At 44.4% G+C, this 9048-nt stretch overlaps 1 protein-coding gene across 2 annotated transcripts in view; it reads left to right on the top strand.

Annotated features, from left to right (window-relative positions):
* The window catches only part of RALY (RALY heterogeneous nuclear ribonucleoprotein), an 80863-nt gene that overhangs the window by 1966 nt on the left and 69849 nt on the right, over window positions 1–9048 (top strand). Inside the window, exon 1 of one of the 2 annotated variants that reach the window (XM_008568193.1) lies at window positions 6682–6700. The exons of the other annotated variant lie outside the window; for it this stretch is intronic. The gene's annotated coding sequence lies outside the window, so the exon portion shown is untranslated. Of the gene's footprint in view, window positions 1–6681; window positions 6701–9048 lie in introns of those variants that run through there. 2 annotated transcript variants of the gene reach the window in all.

The following is a 9048-nucleotide window of genomic DNA, read 5'->3' as shown; positions in this document are numbered from 1 at the left end:
GGGGGGGCGGGTAGTAGCTCAAGTTATCTGCTTCAACTCCCTGCCTTCAAATAGGGTTTTATTTCTCCTATTTTCAGCTAAGGCCCAGAAGGGTTAAAGTGAGCTAAAATTAACGTTGGCAAGTGCTCCAGTTTTCCAATGTATTTGCTCCCTGTTGTGGGGAGTGTCTGAAAATCGGGTAGAGGAGAGTTCTTGTGCCAGGTCTTGAGGAGTCTTCTGGTATTTGCCTTAGTTCTTTGGAGTTTGGTAGGTCTGCTGCCTCCTCCCCACCTCTCCCCCACCCCATTCTGGATTTAGGAGTCGTGGTATGTAAGAGCTGGAAGGGGTCTCACAAACCATCTGGTCCAACTTTGATACCTGCCTTTCCTTCTTTCCTATTTACCTGAACCTTAGAAAGAGGAAGTAAGTTGTCTAAATTCAAAGCCTGCCTTAGTGGCAGAATCAAAACTAGAATTCCCACAGTCTTCCAGTTCAGTAATATTTTTATTTCTACCGTACCTTGCCACCTCTTAAAAGGGCACTAAACCACTTACTCAGGTGTTAAGATCAGGTATACTGAGTAATTGGAAATCCAGAGGAGTAGTCCCAGTCACACTCTGTTCCTCAGGTTTACCATTAAAAGGATGTCAGGTTTTGTACACGGATGTACCAGTTCTCATAAGTTGCCACTTTTATTTTATTATGGTTTACTCTTCTGTAGCTATTACTTGATTTCATTTCTACTCCAATTCTTTTTTTTTTTTTTCATGTCTGGCAACGGATTGCAACCCTCAGTGTCGCACCCGTACCGGACCGGGACCGGCAACGGGATCGCAACCCTCGGTGTCGCGCCCACATCTCGCTCAGCCAGTGAGCGGGAACCGGTCTGTATGTGGGATCCGAACCCTCGGTGGGAGCGCCACTGCGCTCCCAAGCGGCGCACTGTAGCAGTGTGCCACCGGGCCGGCCCCTCTACTCCAATTCTTAATGAGGAATTGTTGGCAGTTCCTTCTGTGAGGGAGTTTGCAGAACTTGGTTTATACTGTATCTCCTTTTTACTATAAGGGAATGGAAACATAGCAAGGTTAGGGCATTTGTCTTAGATCACAGGACCGGCAACGGATCGCAACCCTCAGTGTCGCACCTGTACTGGACCGGGACCGGCAACGGGATCGCAACCCTCGGTGTCGCGCCCACATCTCGCTCAGCCAGTGAGCGGGAACCGGTCTGTATGTGGGATCCGAACCCTCGGTGGGAGCGCCACTGCGCTCCCAAGCGGCGCACTGTAGCAGTGTGCCACCGGGCCGGCCCCTCTACTCCAATTCTTAATGAGGAATTGTTGGCAGTTCCTTCTGTGAGGGAGTTTGCAGAACTTGGTTTATACTGTATCTCCTTTTTACTATAAGGGAATGGAAACATAGCAAGGTTAGGGCATTTGTCTTAGATCACAGAATTAACAAGTGACGACCAGACACTTCTCATGGACAAAGGATTTGACATGGCATAAACTGAGCTGCTCATTGTAGCTCTCTGAGCCTCAGTTTCCTTGTCTGTGAACTTTCACAGGGTGGTTGTGGGGATTGGGAGAATATGGCTGTGAAAGTAGTAGTAGTAGTAGTAGTCGTAGTAATAGCTAACACTTTAAGTACTGAATTTGTACCACGAGTCACTGGACTGAGCACTTTCCATGGAGGACGTCATTTAATCCTGAGAGCAACCTATGGATTAGGTACTGTTATTATCCGCCCCCCCCCCTTTTTTTTTTTAAAGATGACTGGTAAGGGGATCTTAACCCTTGACTTGGTGTTGTCAGCACCACGCTCTCCCAAGTGAGCAAACCGGCCATCCCTATACAGGGATCCGAACCTGTGGCCTTGTTGTTATCAGTACCCCTCTCTCCCAAGTGAGCCACAGGCCAGCCCCTTATGATACCTATTTTACAGAAGACACAGGTTACATGAATTGCCTGGGGTGATGTAACTGATAAGTGGCCAAGCCAGGATTCAAACTGCAGACAGTATAACTTTGAAGCAGGCATGCTTTTTTTTTTTTTCCTTTTTGTCTTTTTCCGTGTCCGGCAACGGATCGCAACCCTCAGTGTTGCCCCCGTACCGGACCGGGACCAGCAACGGGATCGCAACCCTCGGTGTTGCTCCTGCGCCTCGCTCAGCCAGTGAGCGGGAACTGGTCTGTATGTGGGATCCGAACCCTCGGCGGGAGCGCCGCCACGCCTCCCAAGCGGCGCACTATAGCAGTGCGCCACCGGGCCGGCCCGTGAAGCAGGCATGCTTTTTGTTAATTGTGGTAATATATATATATAAAAAACATAAAATTTACCATTTTCTTTTTTATTTCTAAAAGTTACTGTTTTAACTATTTTTAAATGTACAGTTCTGTGGCATTAAGTACATTCACTTTGTTATGCAACCATCACCACCTTTCATCTTCAGAACTTTTTATCTTCCCCAACTGAAACTCTGTACCTGTTAAACACTAACTCCCCATTTCCTCCTGGTAACCACCATTCTACTTTCTGTCTTTGAATTTGACTATTCTAGGAACCTCATATAGGTGGAATCCTACAGTGTTTATTCTTTTGTGACTGGCAAAGCTGGCACGTTTAGTGCCTTCCTTAATCTCAGAGTGCTGTGTAAATGCAAAATGATGGTTAAGTCCACATCTGCAGTGAGGTGTGGCATGCAGCCTCAGAGCAGGAGCCCAGGCCTGGTTATATCTCTGGTTAAGCTTTCTCCCTCTTTTCTCTGCTTCTGTGGGTTGAAGTGTTGTTTTTTGTTTTTTTTTTTTTCATCACTGAAGCCTTTTTTCCATCTCTGCTAGCCCTCTCTGTCTTAAGAAGAGACCTCCTGCCCTTGAAATAGAACCTAGACAATGCCCCATCCTTACCTTGTTTGCATCTACTTTTCTTTTTTTTTTTTTCCATGACCGGCAACGGATCGCAACCCTCAGTGTCGCGCCCGTACCAGACCAGGACCGGCAACGGGATCGCAACCATCGGCGTTGCGCCCGCACCTCGCTCAGCCAGTGAGCGGCTGGTCTGTATGTGGGATCCGAACCCTCGGCGGGAGCGCTGCCGCACTCCCAAGCGGCGCACTATAGCAGTGCGCCACCGGGCTGGCCCTGCATCTACTTTTCTGACCATCTAGGGTTTGGGGCTGCAGTGATCAGGAATAACAGTGCTATGACAGCAGCTTGGATCAAAACTACTCAGGATGATTAAGTAGATTACCTTATGACATGCTTCCTCTCTGTGCCCTCCTCTTTCCATAAAGACACACAGGAGGGATTAGCTTTTGGGTTCTTACAGGGTGTTTATGAATCCTCACTGCTTGCATGTGGTTAAGATGGAGTTAGATGCTGCATTTAGCCTTTCAAAATTCCCTTTGGTTCAGCTGTTTTTGTGTCTGTATTTCGGGGGGTGGGATGTTTATGTTTATGAAAGGTGGTTGGAATTTTGTCCTGATAGCAACAGGGGATTGGGATAGAGAGTGTTGTCAGGGATGGGTAATAAGGTAACAAGCTCATGTTTGATCAGGTTGTACTCTCCTTTAAAAATCTGATGGCCCAACATTGCCTACATATTAAAGTCCAAACCAGTGTGACCAATGAGATTAGAGTGTGTTGAATTGTTTATTGGATAGAATCTTATAGTTGAGGGGCCTTAAGGTCATTTAGACCAGCCACCTGACCAACACTTAAATTGGCTCTTTGGTGAGATTCTGTTTCATTGGATACCTCATTGGAAAATTTTCCATTCGCTGAACAGTTATTAAGCATCTGTCAGGCATGGTACTAAGTGTGGGGATTTGGGCGCATACAGCCTAGTGAGGAAGACCGGCGAGGAAACAAGTTTTGTGACAGGGTCAGGCACCATGAGAGCAAAGAGAAATGGTACCTAATCCAGCAATGGAAGGTCAGGGAAGGCTTCCTTGTGGAGAAGTTGGCTAAGCCTAGACCTCAACTATATCAGATACTATTCTAAGAATTTAACATGTGTTAACTCATTTCTTCCCATAACCATCCTGAGAGGTAGATACTATTATTATTCCCATTCTTTAGTTGAGGAAACAGGCCCAGAGGGGTTAAATAAATTTCTCAAGATTCCTGGGTGGATGGATCATAAAGCATGAGGTGGGTGGGTGTGGCAAGAGAAGAGACTGGCAAGGTTGGCAGAGCAAGGCCAAGTCACGAAAGAGCCTTTGTTGCCTTCGGTGAGGAGTTTGGACTTTATCCCGAGGTTAGGGAGCCATGATTCTGTGTGCATTTGAGAAGGATCTCTCTGGCTACCTGTTTGGGGAGTGGACTGGAGAGCTGGAGCAGCATGGGCAGAGAGACCAGTTAGGAAGCTGGTGCAGTAATGCAGGCAGGAGGTGATGGCGCTTCAAGTGAAGGTGGTGGTAGACTGTGTGTGTAGAAACAAGGTGGAATCAAGTGATGAGACAAAGGTTGCTTGTGTGGTGGGTAAGGAAGGAATTGAGATGACATCTGTATTTCTACCTGGTGCGATTGTGTAGATGGGGGTGCTCTTTATTGAGGTGGGGATACAGGAGAAGGAGCACATGGAGGGGAGGGAGGGTTTCTTATGCAGAGTCTCCTTATATCTGCTTTCATCTGCCTCTCATTGTGGATCCTAGTTCTCCTTGTCAGATCTGGGGGGCGGGGGGGGGGGGGGGAGTGAAGGAGAATATGGTACAACCAGTTTTGTCACTATCCCTGGCTAAACTGGATGATGCAAACACTAGTTTTAGAAAGAAGGAAATAATAGATCCTAGGCATCCAGGTCCTGCGCAGCCCAAAGACTGCTTACATTAAGCCAAAAAAAGCTTACATTTTCTCCAGTGTCCTTTGTCACTGCTCTCTCCATGTACCAGTGTGTCCCTCTCTTAAGTCTAAGTCATTTCTGTGCTTAATCTCTGCTAGGCACTGGGAAAACAAAGAAGAGTAAAACATAACCCAAGGATCTCACGTTTCAGAAGGGCAGCAGATCTCAGTAGCTTAGATACAGCTGTGGAGAGGGCGGGATGGTGCAAGGTAGGGCAGGGTGGGACAGGAAGGATCAGGAGGGATTTTTATTGGAGATAGGAGTCAGGAGACCCTGCTCTGTGCTCTTCTTCATCAGGTGGCAAATGTCCAAGTTTATTCATCTCAATAACAAAGGGAAATAATGACTAGGTGGACCCCTAGGGTCCCTCCTAGCAATAACACTTGATGATTTAGACAATATATTTCTAGGAGAGGTATCCCCTGCTCCCCCCACCTTAGTTAGGTGGTGGTAGGGGGGTAGGAATAGAGAGCAAGAGGGTTTTCACATGAGTGTCAGTGAAACCTGGTTTTATTCAATTTTAGCCTATGTATAAAATGTATAACTGGAGGGGAGAAAATGACAGTAGTATTGTTAGCCTGCTTGTCCTATAACTCCCCCTCTGGGTACTGTAAAGAAAGTTTCAGACCCATGTTCAGGGTGCAGTTCACATACCCTTAGGACTGTAGAGAGAGGACAGTGGGATAAATTGGAAGTCTAGTCACTAGCCTGAGGATCATTTGGTCTGGTCCCTGCTATCTCATTGTGTGGGCTTGACTAAGCCCCTTTCCTTCTCTGGCCCTATTTCCTCATAAAGTAATCCGGGAGGTTCCTGAAATTCTATAAAGGCCCAAAGAGTGGAGGTGGGGGATGGGGACAGAAAAAGGATTAGAGGTCCCTTTCCTCCCCTGAAATGAATAGAAACAGGAATCTGCCCAGGTATCACTGTAGTTATCTTTTCTGTTTCCACAGTCCTTCCTTTTTCCTTGGTTTTGATGTCTTTGTCATTTCATAATGGCCTTCATGGTAATAAATGTGTTGTACCTCCTTTGATGAGCTATTATCCCTGGACTGTAGTGTTGTCCATCTCCAGAAGAGCCATTCAAGCTGTCTACTGCGCCCTTGCTCTCTGTGCTGGGGTAAGGATGGGTGGTTGTGGCTGAATACTCAGGTTTCCTAGAGGGCACGTGTTGGGAGTGCTCCCCTGACTAAAGTGCAAATCTGGCTATCCTCCCAACACCCCTGTGAGTTCCACTGGGGGAAGTAGCATTCAGGGGGCTTTTGATGCTTGCCAAACTCATATTATTTGTAATTATCTAACACTGTCTGGGATCTCAGTCTTCCTGTCTGTAAACAAGAGGATTGAACTAGATAATCTTGAATAATATTTCTACCTCTTCACAGTCTGAATCTCTGGTTTTATGGAAGTGGCTTAAGAATTCATCTCTGCAAGGAGAAAGGGCATTGCTAGAATATTGAGAGTATCTCAGAGAGTTGAATTCTGGGTTCACAGAAGATACCTTTAAGTATATAATATAAACAGATGGATATTGCTTTTTAGAATGGACAGATTGCTGAAAAATTGCTTGTGAGATGAATTTATCAAATTGTCTGCTGAGTTCCATTATAAACTTGGAGCTATAGTCCCATGGGACAAACTTGGAGTCCAAGACTATAAAAAATTATATCAAAATATGTAGCAGACTGTTTAAAATCACATAATAAAAGGGAAAATAAAAAACAGTATAAGATTCTCACACAGTAATAGAACTGGAAAAACACTAGACCAGAAACATGCATTTTCTTAGAGCTTTAGCCTTATGAGATAGATACCCTTACTGAGGTTACCTGGCCCTTGAAATACCGTCTGTAGAGACTGAGTAGTTCTGTTTATTTGTCAAGGTAAGAATCATTCCTTTATTCTAAGTAAGTATTCTCTTTTAGAAGGCCAGGTTTAGAAGCTTAATGTTGGTCAGATTTTTTCATTCCAGAGGCATTTATCTGGTATTTATCTATCTCCTATTTATTTGTTTTGTTAAGGATTTTAGTAAGCTTAGTTAAAGGTATTGTTTGCATGGTGTCTGTTGCATTTGTTTGTCTAGTTTCCTTTGTAGTTCTTTGTGCTAATGAAAGCAAGCCTGGCAATAGATTTAAAAGGGTGATTTTCATAACTCATCGTTTCTCGATGTCTGGGTTTTCTTTGTAAAAGATCTGATCATGCTATACTAAGAAGTCAAATATTCCCTGCTTATGCAGACCATTCTAAAGCTTTGAGACTTTGTTCTTGCAGATAGCTGTAAGCTGGAACTGAGGAATGGAGCTGTCAATATAATAATGAGGGCTGTGCATGAATCAGTTGAACACAAGAATAACCTCTCTTCAAACCTTAAAGACTCCCTAAATTGATTTTCACACCAATTAAAATCAACCTTTACTAAAACTAGGGTCTTGGGTAGAGTTACCATGCTAAGTAGGTTACCTAGCTGCTGTAACATGATTATTTATGCTTGGGAGTCCAACAGCTATCCATCCATCCCTGAGCTCAACCATTCATTCCAGGAGTTTGGGGTACCTACTATGTGTTCTCCCTATGGAGAACATAAAACCCGAGCATGGCATGATTCCTGCCCTCAAATTACTTTTCAGTCTTGAGAGGGAGACAGATAAATAAAATAAATCCTAACCCTTCCTACCCCTGCCGTCTTAGCTTAGGTATGTGGGTTGAGGGTTCAAACTGGAAATTGTGTAACTGATGGATATATCACTAGGCAAGGAGACCCGTTTGATTGTCTGACTTCTAGTGTGGAGATTAATTTTTGGCATTCTCTTTTCCTCTCCCTTTCTTCTCTGCCTGTTATCCAGATATTTATCCTCTGTTGCTAAGGTGTTCAACACCCAGTGTGTAAAGTTAAGAACATTAGCGTAGGGGACAAGATCGTCCTTCGGGTTTGAGTGCTCACATACCTGCCTAGTGCCTTCCCTATTCTCCTCCCATCAGTTCTCCGGCTCTCCTCCAAAAAGATTCGGTATTGTCTAGCTTCTTATTTAGGAATGAAGAAAATTGAGTTTCATATTGAATTATTTTAAGTTTTGTTATACTCTGTTTTGAAATAAAATAACTCTTTTGTTTGCAAGTGGAATTATTTGAGGTGTGGTTTCTGGCATTTGATCAATTTGCGACTTACTAATTGTGATTAAATTGTGGTTTTTGAAGCCCATTGCCACTGCCTCTGCCAGCCTTCCTTGAATGCTTTGCAGCAGGGAGCCATAAGAAATGGAAATGGAGGCTTCCTTGATCTTGAAGGTCTCTTCCTTTTCTCTCCTCCATACCCTCAAAAGAGAAATGTTATTTGAGATACTGTGTTGTGTTCATGATTTCTTACAACAATTGAGCAGTGATTACAGGGCCTAGAAGAAGAGGAAAAATGCCTGTGCCATTCCTTGAAGGTTGGGGACAATATTGAAATCAATTGGCCATACTGTTTGCAGCCCACTGAGTGCCTTACTTGGTGTTGGGAGGGATATGAATGTGTTAAGCACACTCTGGTCTTCAGGAACCTTATGGCATCTTTGGGGGAGATAAGACAATAAAATCATGTAGATGTAGCTGATAATAAGGCAGTTTGATATAGAGAGATTGGTTCAGAAGACTAAGGTCTACTCTTATTCCTTGGCACTAATAAGGCCAGGTAAACTGGAGGAGTAATTTTCTGTCTGTGAACCTAAATAATTCTCATCTATAAAATGGGGTTAATACTCTGTATCTTGCATTCCTAACAATAACATTGTAAGGAGCAAATTAGATAATATTACTAAAAGTACATAGAAAACCAGATGGGTCATTTTGTCAGAATAGGTAACTGGCAGGGTTTTTCATAGGAGGAGAGATCTCTTTGGGCTGTAGTCATCAGGAAGAATGGCCTGAGCCATTCTCTAGGATTGGGAGAAAGAGTGATGGAAGCATTTAGACAGGGGCAATGATGGAGCAAAAGACCATAGGCAGAACTGTTAAGAGGCAACAGTGAGTGTTCAACCTCTCACACTGAAGTCGTAGGGTAGCATATGTTCAGCTTTAGTAGTTACTGCCAAACAGTTTTTTTTTCCTTTTGTCTTTTTTCGTGTCAGGCAACGGATCACAACCGCGAGTTTGCATCTACTTTTCTTTTTTTTTTTTTCCATGACCGGCAACGGATCGCAACCCTCAGTGTCGCGCCCGTACCAGACCAGGACCGGCAACGGGATCGCAACCA

The sequence above is a fragment of the Galeopterus variegatus genome, unplaced genomic scaffold, assembly GCF_000696425.1.
Source record: "Galeopterus variegatus unplaced genomic scaffold, G_variegatus-3.0.2 Scaffold386, whole genome shotgun sequence".
NCBI classification, from domain to species: domain Eukaryota; kingdom Metazoa; phylum Chordata; class Mammalia; order Dermoptera; family Cynocephalidae; genus Galeopterus; species Galeopterus variegatus.
Note: the sequence above shows the minus strand (reverse complement) of the source record. Positions and strands in the feature narration are given on the sequence as shown.